General features: G+C 35.7%; 1 protein-coding gene across 2 annotated transcripts in view; it reads left to right on the top strand.

The window, feature by feature from the left end:
* Positions 1-17,899, top strand: part of LOC141433397 (uncharacterized) — a 64,171-nt gene that overhangs the window by 21,924 nt on the left and 24,348 nt on the right. The window contains exons 1-2 of one of the 2 annotated variants that reach the window (XM_074095419.1): positions 330-449; positions 4,880-4,990. The gene's annotated coding sequence lies outside the window, so the exon portion shown is untranslated. Of the gene's footprint in view, positions 1-329; positions 450-4,879; positions 4,991-17,899 lie in introns of those variants that run through there. The other variant, XM_074095417.1, reaches the window with a different exon arrangement.

The following is a 17,899-nucleotide window of genomic DNA, read 5'->3' as shown; positions in this document are numbered from 1 at the left end:
CCATTTTCCCCTCGACGTGTCTATCCACCCTCGCCTCGTCGAACGTCTTGGGTTAAATGGCACGTTTTATGCTCTTTTTGTATAATCTACTATTATTTAACCTTTTTTTCAAGGAGTTGCTAACCTTTTTGAACATGAAACTACCGTGAGACTCACTCATATTAAATGTTATTATAACGGATAACTCACGTCTTAAACCGAGTTTAGCTCGACATGTTCGGGCTATTTCGTAGCCCTTCCTCTCAGGAGCACGCGAACCGGCGGCTGCCGCAACACGCACACAATAAAAATGCGGGTAGTTGTGCGCCGGTGTTAGTTTTGTCGGACAGTCGTGCGAGCAGAGCGGTGGCGCGTAGTGTGCGTGTTGCGGCAGCCGCCGGTTCGCGTGCTCCTGAGAGGAAGGGCTACGAAATAGCCCGAAACATGTCGAGCTAAACTCGGTTTAAGACGTGAGTTATCCGTTATAATAACATTTAATATGAGTTGCTAACCATAGTTATTAATATTTTCCATTGTAGAAATGTTGTTGCCTTCATTTTTTATTGTATCAACAAACGATTGTTTCGCATTGTTTAATGCAATTATGTCGAACTTGATGATTATTTAATTGTATTCAACTCATTAATATTGACAAATTCATTGTTGCATATTTTGCCGCTGGTTATTTACATCTCGTTTTGTTTTCTGCTTAATCTATCCCGCTGCGATAACTGTCAGCACTTCGCAACCATTTCAATCAAACGCCACTTTCTGTATCAGAACAAATTGCAATCAAAAATAACAAAGGTGTCAAAGATAGTATCTGAACGAATTATTTTATATGTTTATTAGATAAACTTGTACAAAGCGTTGCTTTGGCACGTCCCGTTGTGCCTGAATTGTCTTTTGACGTATAGCGTATTAGATTAGCCATAGTGAGATAATTTCTTTTGAGCGTGGTTAGTGAACAATTATTGCATTGTGTGATTGGTTATTTGGCAGGCGAGGCCGGGACGGGCGTGCGGCGCGCGACCCCGCTTGCGCCTTGAGCTTCGGTTTTTGCGTACAATAGCCTGGTCACCCAGTATAAACGGCACGCTTTCATTCGACGTCTAACGGGCCTATGTAGTTAATTACTGTGAGATACTCCTAACATCTACGGATTGATGCATGTCGATAACGCGTTTTTTTTAAACTATCTCCATGATTGAATAGTAGAATACGTTACTGAGGAGTATTTAGCCTATTTACAATATAATACAATACAAATACTCATCATTGAACATCAGAAATCAGTATAGTGAGTTAACAAAAATACAGGCAGAAAGTAGGGTAGACAGTAAGCCGTCTTATCGCTGAGAAACAATCTGTTCCAGACAAGTATTCAAATACAAAACTACTACAAACTATTGAGTGCTCGTGGAGATAGAATCAAAAGTTTCTAACAAATTGCAAACAGCATTGTAGGGTACGCTAACCTTGATTCGGAGTGATTTAAGAAATTTGTTTCATTTGAATTTATTAATATCATTAGAACTCATATATTTTTAATTTTGATTTAATTTCATTTTATAATACGAGTATGGGTGTACTCTGAATGCCTGAAAACAAAACTTTATTATTATTATTAAATGGAAGTTGTCAAACAGGTAGATTTCAATGCTAAATAACAGATTATCTTCTAAAGACTTATCATAATTCCAATTGATCAATGACTAGGGCAAATAGCAAGGTATTTACATCATCTCGGGTCAGGCGCGGCTAACACCAACCGGTCTGGTGACATTTGACGTTCATATCTTTAGCACACCTTCTTTAAAACAGAGAAATTAGCAAATTTTCGTTTAACTTGTATTACGTAAAAAAATGATTAAGTTAATTTAAAAGCTGTAGGTTTTTTGCGCGACTGCCCAAAAAAAATGTATTATTTCTGTGCTGTTTGCTTTTGGCATTTTGCCATGAATGAAACTTATCATTCCGGTATTTTATGTGTACTTATGTTATTTAAAATATTTTCGTTTGAGCCTTTGAATATAATTCGAAAAAAAAGCCTACCCCGAGTACGCTATCTATATTTTTCATTTAATGTTGGACTTTATTCTTCTATAATATGTTATTTCAAAGAGTAGATAAGTTATCTCCATCCGGCTTGCATACGTCCCACTGCTGGGGCATAATCCTCCCAGAATGAGAAGTCTTGGGCTGTGGTTTCCCAGGTGATAAAAAAGAGATAATTGAAGATGAATAAGTGTCGTTGACTGATAACTCCAATTAAGCTGGCTGGTATGATAACATAAATTAGTGCCAAATGACAGTCGTTAATAATCGCACTGCGAATTAATCTGTAGCCGGCAGTCCTGGATTTGTCAATAGGCCGTATAGGCCGCGGCATAGGGGCGGCAGATTTCAACGAAAAGTAAAACTTATTATTTTAGAAAGTTACGTAGGGCGGCGGATATAGGTGTAGGCCACTTCTACACTCCTAAAAAACATAAATCCGCCACTGGTAGCCGGTGCGTCAGTCTCAGGAAAACTCTGGGATAAGTAATGAAATCGTTCATGAGAATGTGCGTAGGAGTCGAACACGCTTGATATATTCCCCATTTATAGACAAATGACACAATGATACGAGTACAATCAGAATATCAATGCGATAGGCGGCGATAGAGCTCGTTAATTTAAAAGATTGACATTTATTGGCATAGCTTCAAGTGTAATGGCACATGACCTATTACGCAAAGTGCACGACCTTTCAAAAAGGATTGCATATTTTATTGATGATATTACAACAATTTTGGGAATTTAATGATCAGAGATGAATACTCCTATGTCTGCGCTCATCATTCTGTAATGTTACCCGTCAATTGGCTCGGATGTTGTTTGAATGACTTGTTTTGCAAAAGTAATCCCATAATGTCAATCTTTGTGTTGGCTGTCTTGACGGAGATTAGCCGTTGATGCTCCCCTGACCTCTATTAATATCAGATTCATCAATATGTCAGAACACTGACTTACTTCCAATTTATTAGTAGGTTTTAAGCGCACGACGGTTATATGTATATGGCCCACTGTTGTGACTTTTTTACTATGATGGGAATTGTTAAAATTACTTTCATTTAGCTGTAACTTTTAGGTTTATATTAAATGATATTGTAATGGATAACTCACGTCCTGAATCGAGTTTAGCTCGACATGTTTCGGGCTATTTCGCAGCCCTTCTTCACAGGAGCATGCGACTCGGCGGCTGCCGCAACACACGGTAGTTTCATGTTCAAAACTTTTAGGTTTCTTTATAAAATTCTTTCAATTATAAAAATAAGTAGGTAATTCTAAAACTGCGTTCACACGCGATATTCCCAAAACTGAGAATGTAAAAACGAAGAGCGCGTTTGCATTGTATAGTTGACGAAAATGTACTTTTTTCCCATTCTTCAACGAGTAATTCTAAAAATATTCATTGTTTACTCGTACTAGCTGTTGCCCGCGACTTCGTATCGTATACCTACGAAGAATTCGTTATCGCGTGCCCTCGAGAACAACCTCATTATTTCTAATAAAAGGTATCCTGTTATCAATTCTAGTCTACTAATATGATGTATGCAAAATTTATATTTTCGATATGGTTTACGGGATGACCGTAAAAGTAACAAATTTGAAGTTGAAATACAAAATACAAAAAGACTCCAAATAACCAATCATACTATTTGGTAAAAAAAAACATATAGATATTTAAGATAATTATGAGTAGGTAAGGTGCGCAAAGTATGTAAATGAAATTGTGGTGTGTTGTTTTTCATCATATTATTCGATCGAAGTAGGCTTGGAAAAAACGATGAATGATTTTTTAGGCAGATTCAAATCTCAATGACGTTACATTGAGATTTGAATCTGCCATATTTTATATTTCTTGTAAAATATTCCAAAAGTATTAAAAATATACTACATTTCTACAAAAAAAATCTACAAATGATACTAATGTTCTATATCTAGCAAACTGGGATAAATCATTTCAGCCATTCACTTAATTTATTTTCTATGATTCATTTTTGGCCCTACGCCGCATACAATTTTGTTGGGAGAATTTTATAGGCGGAGCTTGCCTTGGAATGTTTTTGGATGCCTAATATTAAATTAGCTCTAAAATTCTAAAATGTATAAGTCAATTATGGCACCAATCTAAAATCGATTGATTATAAATAAATCTAGATAAACTGGTCGACAACGATCTCTACGACGAATCGTTTATATAAGTATGAAATCGAAATTATCTACGGTTATTTTATTCATTATTTTAATCGGAAATCATTATTAACACAAATTTGTCACCAAGCGGGTGTGCAATTTGCAAATTCCTTGACGCCAAAGTTCTATGCTTTAACATATATGAATATAAGGGAAACATTGTTGTTTCGATCATACAAACATTTATATTCAGACTGTATTTATATTCAAGAATTTTATGGAATACATGGACATCTCAATGTTTGTCAATTGTGTTTGTTATTTATTTTGTACAATAAAGAGTTACAAAGATACTTCTTGTAGACTTTTAGAAAAAATACATGCAAATACAATACATCAATATAATTATTGGGCAATTTGTTTAGTAGGCAGATTTACCTACATTTGTAATAGGTATCATAAATTGTAATGATGCAAACTACCTTTTACTTGGGACTTCCTCTGAAAACGATTATTTAATTTTTATCCCTATCCCTCGGGAATCGTATATTTTTTTTCTAACTTTTCTCTCCGTAAGAACATACCTCGGACTTCATGTTTTTTTTTAATTTAGCCATATTTATCTGTTCTTGAGTTTTGCGCTTAGTAACACATAGCAATTAAATGTTATTTATTTAAATAGACATACACGCATTTAATATTTTTCATTTATTTTCAGGACATGGACAGCTAGTTGCCGGGGCTATGAGGTCGCGAGCGGTGGCCATGACGCGGGCGGAGTCGCGCGCGCTGTAGCCTCGCCTTATCAGCGCGAACTGGAGAGATTGAGGTAGGTCTCAGTCTACATTTGACGTTGACTTGCCAAACTCTAAAAAATAGGAAATCAATATGTGCAGCAATAATAGAAAACGAAGACTGTGTAAACAGTTTATATTTTTTTTTTATTACATATGTCAGTAAATTAAATCAGAAATCAGTATCGCCTAAATTTGGTGTAAGTAATTACATTTTTTGATGCAGTAAAAGATAATCGTTTAGGTTATAAATGTAGTCAACTTTAGATATACGGCTGTTGAGGAGGACTAATTTTTTTCAAAAATGTATATTAAACAAAAACTGAAACTAATTTTCTACTTTGATTATAAGGTAAATTATGAACTTTAATCGAACAATAATTTATTGGTACCTAACATTAAAAAATACACAATACTAGTGATAGATATCACACTCCTGCTCTTCTTTCCAACGATTAAATATAATAATTCATTCAATACTCGTGATCCTTTCCGCATCTCGCTTTCATTCATAATTATAAAGCCAATGATTTTTTTTTATTCGTCTGGATGGCAAACGAGCAAGTGGGTCTACCGTGGGTAAGATATCACCACCGCCCATAAACATCTGCAACACCAGGGATATTTTTTTAATGTTGCAGATACGTTGCTAATCTAGAGGCCTAAGATGAGATACCGATGAAGCCGTGGTGGCCTAGTGGTTTGACCTATCGCCTCTCAAGCAGAGGGTCGTTGGTTCAAACCCCTTCTTGCACCTCTGAGTTTTTCGAAATTCATGTGCGGAATTACATTTAAAATTTACCACCAGCTTTGCGGTGAAGGAAAACATCGTGAGGAAACCTGCACAAACTTGAGAAGCAATTCAATGGTGCGTGTGAAGTTCCCAATCCGCACTGGGCCCGCGTGGGAACAATGGCCCAAGCCCTCTTGTTCTGAGAGGAGGCCTGTGCCCAGCAGTGGGACGTATATAGGCTGGGATGATGATGATGCGTTACGGGGCAATGAATGTCTGTGTTTTGAGACAGTTTTGTCTTTCAGAATCTTTTGTCCTCCCTTTTTTTCCGTACACAACGGAACTACGCAACACTGTGGTTGCTCGATAATTTTATGGTACGATTTTAAGGTGTATTAAATATGATTTTAATATAAGCTTTGTTTTCACGCCCGTAATAACAGACTTTGAAAGCCACACTTAAAAACCTCACGCAACAGTGGCGCCATCTAGAAAGACAAAAAACGATAGCCCTCATTGTGTAAGGTACGTTAAAACTTGAAACCTTAAAAGTAAAAATTTTGAAGTCGGTTAAAAAAAGAAACAGAAGACAAATTTAGTAAGTAAATACTTAGTTGAAATCTTTCGGGGGAAAATGCAACCGTTATTAGGAAATTGGACATTTTTTGAGGTGGATTTTACGTCCAGTCATGTACTTAATGACTTAAAATAAAGCCGTGTATTTGCTGTACCCATTGACAAATCAGTGCGAGTTACGAGACAACATTGTAAACAAAATCACAATTCTTTTCGTCTAAACAAACGTTGCGAAAAGCTTACCACAGACGGTTTAATGAGGCTCACGGCGAGATGATGTGTTACAATGTGGACTATTTCGACTTGGCTTTTCCAAATGACAAATCACTAAAACCTATGACGTTATGTCCCACAGCTTGTATGCGATTAATGCTAGAGTAAGGGTTTCTTGTGGAGACTTATCTTAAAAATTTAAGATTCTAGTTTAATTGACAATCAGAAAAAAAAACACTCATTAACGCTTTTGTTCGTAAATTTTACACATGATTTGATACTAATTTTAACCATGATTACTTAAACAGGAAAATGTCAGTTACATTAAAATCTAAAGTGAAATTCATCGTGTGAACGGACAGCTTTTTGAATTTCTTTAACAATCTGAACTTAGATCAGTGCTCCCATTATCCGAGTGAAACTCTAGCGCCAGTATGCCAAGGCCATCGAACAAATTGATATTACATAGAGTGAGAGCGCTCCCGCGACCGAACTTTGTCACGTCTACTGGCTAGTATTCACTATTTACCAATTATCAGCTATTGTCCAAGACGACCTCACCCGAACACGTAATTTGGGCCTTAACCGCTGAAAAAGGAATGGAACGGCATGTGCCATCGGACGACGCGATTGTTAAATTTAACGAGGCACTTTTTTGCAAATAATTTCCTTGTCAGTTAACAATGGGCAAAGCCACCCACTTTGTATATGATTGACCGATCGTAGAAATTTTTTACAAGCAGACCATACTGTTATAGAGTGCTTGACTTATTGTAAGAAGCTTTAGATTTCGGTGGTCGGAGACAGGTTTTATTCGACAATATTTCTAAATTGCCGTAAACTTCGGATACTTCCTCTACCTGGGTCAATTATTAAGCTTTGAACCTTGATGATGATGATGATGATGAACAAAATGATGGTATAGCTATACATACCTACTTCTGTTAATGTACAGTGCCAAGACATTGGTAATGTACTACTTATTCACTTTTACATTCTTTTTTGTTGGTCACGATATCAAGCCGTATAATGTATAAGCCATTGCTGCGACAAGAGTTCCAGTGTAATAGACTGTAATGCCGTCCGTCATGTCTGCAATTAATTAAAGTCGAGTCATTGCACGCGGCGCAGTCACTGGCCTGATTAGTACTGTTGCAAATAGCTAACCCTGCTACTAAATTCATTGTTGTATCATAAATGTAACTTAATAAGTCGTATGTAATATTTGTATTCATGTTTACTATCTATAGCTGAGAATTTGTCAGAAAATAGTATATTATTATCATCTCGAAAAATTAAAAAGGTTGACTCATTTTAGAACTTTTAACCTTTGCTTAACCACTCTTCGTCATGTACTTACATGACAAACATGTACATGACAATTACATGACAAAACTCAGTCGGTCAAAACCTCCGTCAAAACTCTGAATTATGAGAGGTAATTGAGTTATTAGGTAATTCAAAATGTAATGGGACATGTTAGATTGTGTTAAGTATAGTACGTAAATATAACTAAAGATGCGATGACTTTATACTTTATTTGTACCCGGAATCATCTATTGCTTCCGATAATGACATGATGGCTTGACCCCATGTCGTGTCGTGTACTATACCTATTGTTGCGTGAACAGTCGCGACTCTATGATTACCAAAACTCTTTTAAACAGCGTGAGCCTCTTTAAAACTTAATTGGATAGTTTAAATTTGAGTACAAAACATTATGTAAGACAGCGAATATGAAAAAAGTCAAGTTATTAACGATACAAGATTAGACATGAACAGCGATCCCTGCCTAGAAAGAAACTAAATGCTGGTTGCAGAAAAATAAATCGTAAACAAGTTACTCGTAATATCTATCTTTGGCCTAGCAGAAACACGCAAGGACGTGGACGAAATTATCATAGTTGTTAATAATTAACAGAATATGTCACCGTGAATATTCAACGAGTTGTGAAAGAACAGCTCTATAAGGCGCCAAATGATAACGCTATGCCGCTATTTAATTGCTATGCTGATTGTCATTTATCAATGTTGCGCAGTTTTGATGAATATAGCGAAATTCGTTGTCACATTATAATTATTGCAATTTGAACTGGGGTCACGAGAATCGGCCTCAGAGTAATAAACACCATAAATTAATTCGATCGCGGTTAGTAAATATTGTATGACTATACTCCGTTTAATTTAAGGTTCGAATTAGCGGTCAAATTGCAACACACGTTTCTCGATATTTCGAACACAAATGGACTAAAAATACCTACATGTACATTTAGTAGCGTTATTTATTGTTTTTATTGTAGAAGTTCACACAATTTTAAATAGTTCCGATGTTTCATTTAAAAAAGTGTGCAAATTTTACCGTTAAGTTTCAAATGTTAAAATAAATGGAGTAAAGGTTATGGGAAAAGGGCGTGGTAGAGTAATGGTTTTTGATTTTAACCAATCGGGGTCGCATTTCTTACTTTTGTGAGGTCGCGTTAATTTTTTCATGAGTCTTGAGGCCGGGAAATAGTTATTTGTGCAACAAGAGAGCAAAGTTGTTTTTTGTTGCGAGTGTTGATTTTGAATCCCGAGTAAGCGAAGGATTCTATAATTGAATCGCGAGCGTGAGCGAGTGATTCTAGGTTAAAATCCTGAGAACAGCAAGGGATTCATAATTATACTCGAGATGCAAAAAAACTTTGTTCTCGTGTGACACATACAATTTTTCACCTCAGCAGCGAGAACATAATTTAAATGTAACATAAGAATTAAACTACATATACCTACCTGTTCACAAAACAAACACATTTTTTTTAATAGAATCCGATTATTAAGAAACAAACATAATAATCACATTTAAAACCATAACAAAGTGTCCAGTAGATACAATACAAATCTCATACTTATTACATGCATTGTAATTTGATCTTGTACTAATGTCACACTTTTTTTTTAATACTGCAAAAAGCGTCATCTTGGTGTCATTAAAAAGGTTGGACAATAAACGTATAATTTATTATAAATTCTATTAAACCTTTAAATATGGACTTAACTGGTGGACGTTGATATTTTTGATTGTTCACTTGATATGCTGAAGAAGGCTTTCAAGTAACCAGGCTTTAGGCTAGTTATAATATTAATTTATATTTTAAATTAATTGTTTTCAGCTTTCCTGTCTAGTTTCACTTGCAGGGAAGTGACTACATAACAAATCTGGACTTGTTTTCTTTTTATGTTTGTTACATATCAAAATTCTATGATAATAATCATTTCTTTCTTTGTAATAGCTGTCTGCTATCATAAACCTTTAAGGAAACTATAGGTCTAGATTGTGTTAATTTAAGTCTGCTCATAATTCTGTATAAGACTGTTTGTTTCTTATCAATAAATTAAAAAAATATATGAATTTTACTAAGATTTATATTACATAAACATAAATAGATTTGTTAAAAATTCATACAATTCAACAAATATTTATTCCAACTGTAGTGGCAGTATACGGAATTCTTTTATAAAAGAAAAACAAGAGAAGCGGCTTTCGTGCAACGAGGTTGCATACTTTATTAAAAGATCGGGAAAATTTACATTTTGGAAATATTTCGTTGTCATGTAATTTATATTTTTAATACCAAAAATTTAATTTAAGATTGTAATCAACACGTTTGATCCTATCTCTCGCTTTTTTCGTGTTGAAGTGAAATGACAGATCAAAGTAAAGTTCAAATATTTGGAATTTAGTGAGTAGACCCAACACTGTACCCAGCATTTAAAAAAAAAAAGTTACTTTGTCTCACAGAGTGATCAAAATGCGATTTTGCTCACTGATTTCTCATAGCAAAACCTGCCTGTTTAAGGTGCTGAGGTGAAAAAGCTATTCGCGGATGAATAGAACTTGTGAGATCAATAAATACGAATCCACGAATTGTCATTTCCGCTGAGGCATATTATACTTAGTGATTTTCTCCAATAATTAATAAATGCTTGCTTTGAAAAGTCGCCGGCCGACCGGCCACGGTATTTACGCCTATAGTCATCACGTCAGTTTCTATGGGCGTGCACACAAAAAACAGGGTCGGTGTTTCCATGTCGGTATTATCCGGGCCGGGAAAGAGTGTCACCCCTTCCCGCGATACTTGTTTTTTTTTAAGTACACGGCACGACTCATAATGCCATTTCATTAGAAAAAATAATTTAATTTGAAATAAAATTGTATATATCAATTAAAAACATAAATTTAAATGCAATGAAGCTTTTTATACCTATAGCTAAATTACAGCTAAAAGTGGTACTGAACGCTTTTTACTTAATTCGGCAATTTACTTTTGTTACTTTTTTTCGGTATTTTAATTCTGCTTGAACTCAATTAAAAAAAAAGTGAAACTGTTTGAGACATTTTTAAATACGCCGTTTCTTTTTAAATAAATCTCGGTCTAGGAATTAAAAAAAATGGTAGAAGGAATTTGATCTTCACGAATATTTGGCTGTTTAAATTGACTTATCAATTCAAAACGTGCATTTAAAAAGTGAAAAACCTGTACAGTAATGGAATTTCATACAATGCTTACGGCCCAGGCGGCCGAGAAGTGATTTTATTTTATTTTTTAATTTGTGTCAGTCTATAAGGAAGAACTTCGTGTACTATGTTTGCGACAGTTTGGCGGACATTTCCAAGCATATTGGAGAAAATCTCTTTGCAGGCCGCTAGAGTGACGGCGCCCAGGCAGGCCAGCCACAGCGCCTGCAGCGCGATACTTACCGGCCTATTATTTGTAACACAACGTCAATATTTCATGTCATGTTTGAGAAAAATATTTTTTCTTCAACTTGCTCGGAAATGTTCTTATTAGTGTTGGAAAAATCGACCGTGAAGTCCATCGTTATATGCGTTGATACAATAATAAATTGAAAAAAAAGTGGCATTACTTCCCGGGCAGGTCCGGGAAGTGTTTATTATTGTGCAGGTTTTTTACTTTTAATTTCATCCAAGACCGAAAATTCACCCAACCACCCAACCAATTGTCCAATAGTCACGTACAAAAACCGAGATTAAAAAAAACTTTGTTCTCTGCGTTTCGCTAATGCCAATAATGATTGTGTCTAAATCATAATAAGGTATATTTAGACTTAATTATCTTCTCTGACTGCTAAATATTTTGTAACAAAGTAGTAGTAGAAGTTTTGTAGTGTTTGTGTTTTGTATGTTTTTTTAATGTTGTGCGTTTAGGAATTGCCGCTTTAACTAAAAGTAAAAATGTATAATAGGTATTTATATTTACTAATCCTATAAGTTTTCTTTTAATTTATTTTGATTACTATATTGTATGTGGAACCAAATATACGATTCGGACCCAAATCTTTAACTTGAGGCGAAATTATCGAAATCGAAATTAAACATATTGTGTCGAATAAATATAATGTTTTCGTTTTATTTCCTCGCATATTTGGAGAAAAGCAGTATACAGGCCTCGGCAGGAATGTCATTTTCGTGGATAATTATCTATTGAAAAATCTATTCAAAACCATACTACTTGGTAATAGTAGACTTTTTCCCCCTACTAGAAGTATGGGAAATATAATAACAGTCACATTTTATCAAATACTTTCCAGAAATCTAAATGCAATACTGGTACAAATCGTTTTGCGAAAGAAAAAAAATACTCCTTTGCGGCGGTATGGCGGCCATTTTGAACCGCCAGAAAAGTATGGCATGGTGTATTTCGTGAATGGCTACTCGACGATGATTAGCTGTGCAAAAATTAGCCTGGAACAAATGGTTGAATTGTTTTTTTTTTTTATTAATGTACACACCGGAGAAGTATCGCTACCGCCTACATCTTTTTTTATCGACTATCGGAAAATACAATCATTTTTGTGGAACAATTCGTTCGACACTCGTTATTTATCCGACACGTTCGATTAACGCCCACGCGATTGGGTCGCCGGTACCAGCGCTATGACCATCATTTTCTTTTTTGTCATTCCGTAATTAGACTCCTGAAGAACCGCCATACTGGTACAAATCATCTAATATTTTGTGTCACCATCTCGCGGTTTATTTCGTGTGCTCTGCCTACCCCATTTGGGAATACAGGGTTGATGTTTGTGTGTGTACACACACGTGTGTGTGTATGTTTGAGAAAACCACTATACAAGCCTCGGCCGGAAGGTTGGGTTGCCAGCCTCGCATCCCTATCCAGCGTCGCTACGCTCGGCCGTCTATATCTGTTTGGCCGGAAACCTCCTACTTCCCGGCCTCTACATTATTGTACTATTATTACATTTGATGGCTACATTATCGACCAGAGTGTTAATTGAAAATATCAAAATAAAATTACTTTGCGAAAACGTTAATACGTTTTGTATACAATGTCTATCGTATATTTTTTGCACTGAAGTAAATCAATATCGAGAAGCAGGATTTGCGACATACGCGAGTAAAAATATCGAAGTGACATAGGTATATATTTGTGTCTTTATTATATTCCTGTACATACTCATACCTAACCACCCACCAAGAATGTAGGTATAATAAAAAAAATAGTTTTTGTTCTGGCCATGACATTCACTTATTACTTGTTTTTAAATACTTCAAGCAATGTTTTTGTACCGTATGAACCAGTGTAAAACAAATGTGATAAAGTAAGTCTGTGGCATTTGTTTTTTTGTTTTTTCAAATAACCAGTTTAACCTTTTTGCGTTTCCTGATTTCCCCTTGAACTTGTCATTAGTTCTGACAACCGATTTTTCTTATCAGTATCCGGAATGTACTAACATTTCACGTGAAACAAAGCATGTACACCCGGACTTCACGCACACACGCGCGTGCGCAACCTGCGAAGGTGTGAAGCCAGAGATTGACAGGTGGCAAGTGGCGGTGGGCGCAACCTTGAGTGAGCGATTGCACTGGCTACCGGAACCCGAGCTACCGGCCTTATAGCCTAATCAAACTTTTATAAATATAATATAGTTATCAAAATATATTATTTCAGATAAAGTTATAAAACCTCCGAACTAACTGGAAGGAACGGAGGACTCCTTTGTAACTGAGTGCTCCTCTCGTCCACTCATAGATTGACTTAAAGGGATAATGTCACCTTTGTATGTCAACATTTGTCTATTGTGTTTCTATTTTTGTGAAATAAAAAGTTTACAAAAACAAATGCTTTCATAGGTAATACATGATATGTATTATAAAAATCGTTGAAAAATTTTAAACCACAACATACATACAAATGTTACAAGTTAAATGACACACCTCTTTTTGCGTCGGGGGTTAGAAAAAAACTGATCACTGAACTGATTTTCTGCTGTCTTAACATACTACTCTTACCTATCGGGCCTGGCACTGACTTGAATGAAACAGATCAGGGGCCTGTTTCTCAAAGCTTAGTCTAATAATATTAGTGTTTTGTCTAATTTTTTCATACAATTTATGAGACAAAACACTAATATTATTAGACTATAATGCTTTGAGAAACAGGCCCCAGTAAGAAGCTTGCATAGAAGCATGATAATTATGATATATTTCTGTAGTGCGCCATAGATGATGAATGTTTTCTGTGGTGTGCCGGTGAAATTACTGGCACTTGAGGTATCCCATCTTAGGCCTCTAAGTTGGCAACGCATCTGCAATACCTCTGGCTGGTGTTTCAGATGTTTATGGGCGGTGGTGATCTCTTACCATCAGGAGACCCACTTGCTCGTTGGCCATCCAGTCAAATAAAAAAATAACTTTTTGGGTAAATTTACACATCCCACTAATTATTATAAATGCGAAAGTTTGTATGTCTATTCGTTTGTTTGGTACTTCATCACGTCTAAACCATTGAACCGATTTAGATGAAATTCGGTATACAGATAGTTTGAGTCCTAGAGAAGGATAAAGGATAGTTTTTAACCCGGAAAATTGCATAGTTCCCGGGCGATTACGATAAACGAATTCTGCGCGGTCGAAGTCGCGGGTAACGGCTATTTTTAAGTATTTTTCGCTTTATTTCGTTATGTTTTGGAATAAGTTCAATTATAATATTAAATATTTATTACTATTTAATTAACCCGGAACTAATATTTAAAAATTTAATGCAAATTCAAAAATGTATACTAATTTAAATAACTAATTTCATATTGTTCAGATAACTCGTGATACATATTTTATCTCGATCTGCTGGGATGCGCGGAGAGTGTTCGAGCTACGGGCAAATGTCAAGGGCGGGTGACGTGACATAAACCATTCGAGTCAAAGTTAGATCTGTCGTGATGAATGGCTCTAGATTGACTTTATTCTATGCGCATACCTACTAATTTAAGGCGATCATCATTATACTCTGTTTATTAAACCAAGATACAAAGTGGCAGTATGAAATGTCAAATGTAAAAATAATATGACCAGCATAATACGAATTATGCTGCTCTCTGATTTCGCACACACATAAACATCACGCCTGTATGCCCAAATGGGGTAGGCAGAGCACAGAAAACGTTACCGCTTCGGAGCCACTTTTAGCAATTTTAGGTATTAAGTTAGACAAAAACGGTACAGTAGTGACAAGTTGCTAGCCTGTCGCCTACGGTACACCTTGACCTACGAGTATATCCTCAGTCGCCTCTTACGACATCTACGCAAGAAATGGAGAGGCGTAATTCTAACCCGACACCACACGGGTTTCGGTTCTGATTTCGGGTTTCGAGATAATTGCAAATAATCGATAAAATTTAATAATTCAATTTCATATTCGAAGCCAACAAAACAATTTTTAATAATGTCAAGATATTAAAATCAATGAAACATAATATTTTATGGAAGCAAAAAAAAATTAAAGCATTCAATATTCTACTTTCCACAAGCATTGAGCTTTTAGGCAGAACTTGCTTAGAATCAAAACGAAATTTAAACATCAACATCTAGAAACAGTGGCATTTTCACTAGCCATCCACCCACCCACCCTTTTTACCTTTTTTAGAACGTCTTCAGTGCCCCACGTGTGTTAGTACGTCACAGATCCGTTCATATCTTAATATTTTATACGTATAACATAGGTAGGTACTTACCAAACTTTTCGGTGATTACCGGTTGTGGCCCATCACTATTTATGAGATGTAAAAAACAGGTAACACATGAAACGTCATTTTAGTATCTTAGTTTAATAAACAGAGCATAGTTTATATGATTTTGATTGGAAGCTCTAACCTTAAAATCAATACTGTAATTTTTCAGATGATATTTAATTCTGTGTTTTGGATTTGTGTTTTGAAACCTCTCAAGTAAGACAGTATGGCAAATGGTAAAGCGAACACTGGTACATGAGGTATCTATTCTATCTAAGTTCTGAAAGCTGGTAACGCATCTGTAATCTTTCGGGGTTGTGAGTGGGCGTGTATGGGTAACACTGACTTACCGTTAGGTGAGTCACTTACTCTGCCCCCTTATATCATAAAAAACACATTTTCAGACTCTTCTTTAACTGAAAGAAGTCTCTAAAGAGTTAGGATCGGTGATTTTAAAAATCTTTAGGTTTTCTGGAATGAACACGAACCATCACACGTTTTGTAGTGTAAAAAATATTGTTAGCAACATTATTCAGTGGTTACATTATGCCTAATGCATTGTTATTCGCTGCAAAAAAAGCGTTAAAATGCTCGTTCAGTCATAACATAACCAATATCATTATAAAAAATGTTGTTTTTATACCAAATTGCGAACGTTATGAAGAAAGAAAGTAAAAGTTTCCTTGCATAAGGCCTAGGTACGTTTATTGAGAGCGGCGATTTATTGCAATATAAGTAACATCTACTACCTCTTTACTATACAAATTAATGCTGAGCATGAATATGTAATTAGTTGGACTGACCTACTACAAAATTAGAATATCTAATCGACAGGATATTACACAAAAGTGGAGGCCGAAAACCGAGTGGAACTTTAATGACGGGTATTAAATATTAGCAAGTCGTGCACAAAAACCTGTCCTGTCTACAAACAGATACTGAACTGACACTATAGTTATGTGTATCGGTAGACTAATTGTTATATTAAGTATAATACATAACTTAAGTCAAGTGAAAAATGAGGAATAGCCTAACTTATTTTATGTGTTTTTTCTATATACATTGTTTTTTTCTGACTCGTGTACTTAGACAACATCTTTTCTTATAAAATAGAAAGACTTGAAAGTGGTTTTGGTAAAATTTCCCGCATGTCATAATTTTTTTGAACATAAATGTATCGATTTTTATTAAATTGGACCACAATTTGAAAAATGGAAAACTTGTGTCTTATTTTGAAAGCATATAATTATATGAAAATCAGTAAGTCTCGAATTGAATCAAATTGCTGGAATACATAGGTAAGTATGAAGTTTGACTGATATTTTTTTATCTTAATCAAGTAAGATAACAAGATGCTGTAAACTTTGTCTTCTCATCCATAGACTTTTAGGGTCCGCGGGGTCCGCCGCCGATATCTTACCCCATACCTACTTGCGTCGGTGCGGAATAAATGTGTACTTTATTTCGTAGTCGCTTAGTCACAGTACTTGGCCATGCTTTAACAAAATGTAAATACCTTTACCACCTGCATGCAAGTATGTATTGCATACTTTGACCTACTCCACACTCGACCCATATATTAGTCCCACTTCGAGACCTACCAAACAATGTCGTCTCGACAAAGGCATCCAGCGCCTAGTGAATACAAATTTTGATACAGTTTTACGTAATTGACGCGTTGTATGTAAACTGGCAAGTAAAAGCGGGTTGCGTTGCGCAATGCGAAACGTCACGCGCGTCGGCGGCCGGCCTGCCTTGCTGCCAGCTCACAGAAGCCAGGTGCTACTTTGCAGTATAGCCTGATGTACATCCTGCAACCATTTTTGCATTCAGCTGTACCTACTAGTTGAGAACTAGCGGTTAAGACACTTTTCAATTGTAAACTAACGTAATGCGTGTATATATCCACGTATACAGCTTTAGCTGGGCAACAAAAAACGCTTTGAAATGTTCGTGTTTAATATGATCTACATAAACTAAACACGCGTGACAGTAAAATTGCCCATCTAAGTTGTATGTATACGTGTAAGAGGACTTAGGTATTTCTTTACGTAATTGGCGTTTTAAGTCTAACGCCCTAAGACGCTCCTCCTCAAATAATTTGATGCCTTTTGAGATGGTAGATCGCCAAGATGACCGCTTTGCAGCAAGTTTAGGAGAGTATTTAAAAGTAAATTCGACCTAGCCAGCCATATCAGAGCCCATAATAGGCGTCTTAATTCATAGGATAGTTTTTAGGGTCGCCGTCATCGAAACCGATGAGGAGGACTATATATATAGTAAGGTATGTGAGATAGACAGAAAATTACCAGTAAATATGAGACTGGAACTATATTGGACTGGAAGAACAAGAATTTGTTAAGATTTTTAATGGTTTTTTTTATTCGACTGGATG

The sequence above is a fragment of the Choristoneura fumiferana genome, chromosome 12, assembly GCF_025370935.1.
Source record: "Choristoneura fumiferana chromosome 12, NRCan_CFum_1, whole genome shotgun sequence".
Lineage (NCBI taxonomy): Eukaryota > Metazoa > Arthropoda > Insecta > Lepidoptera > Tortricidae > Choristoneura > Choristoneura fumiferana.
The sequence above is the reverse complement of the archived record's forward strand: the minus strand, read 5'-3'. Positions and strand labels throughout refer to the sequence as shown.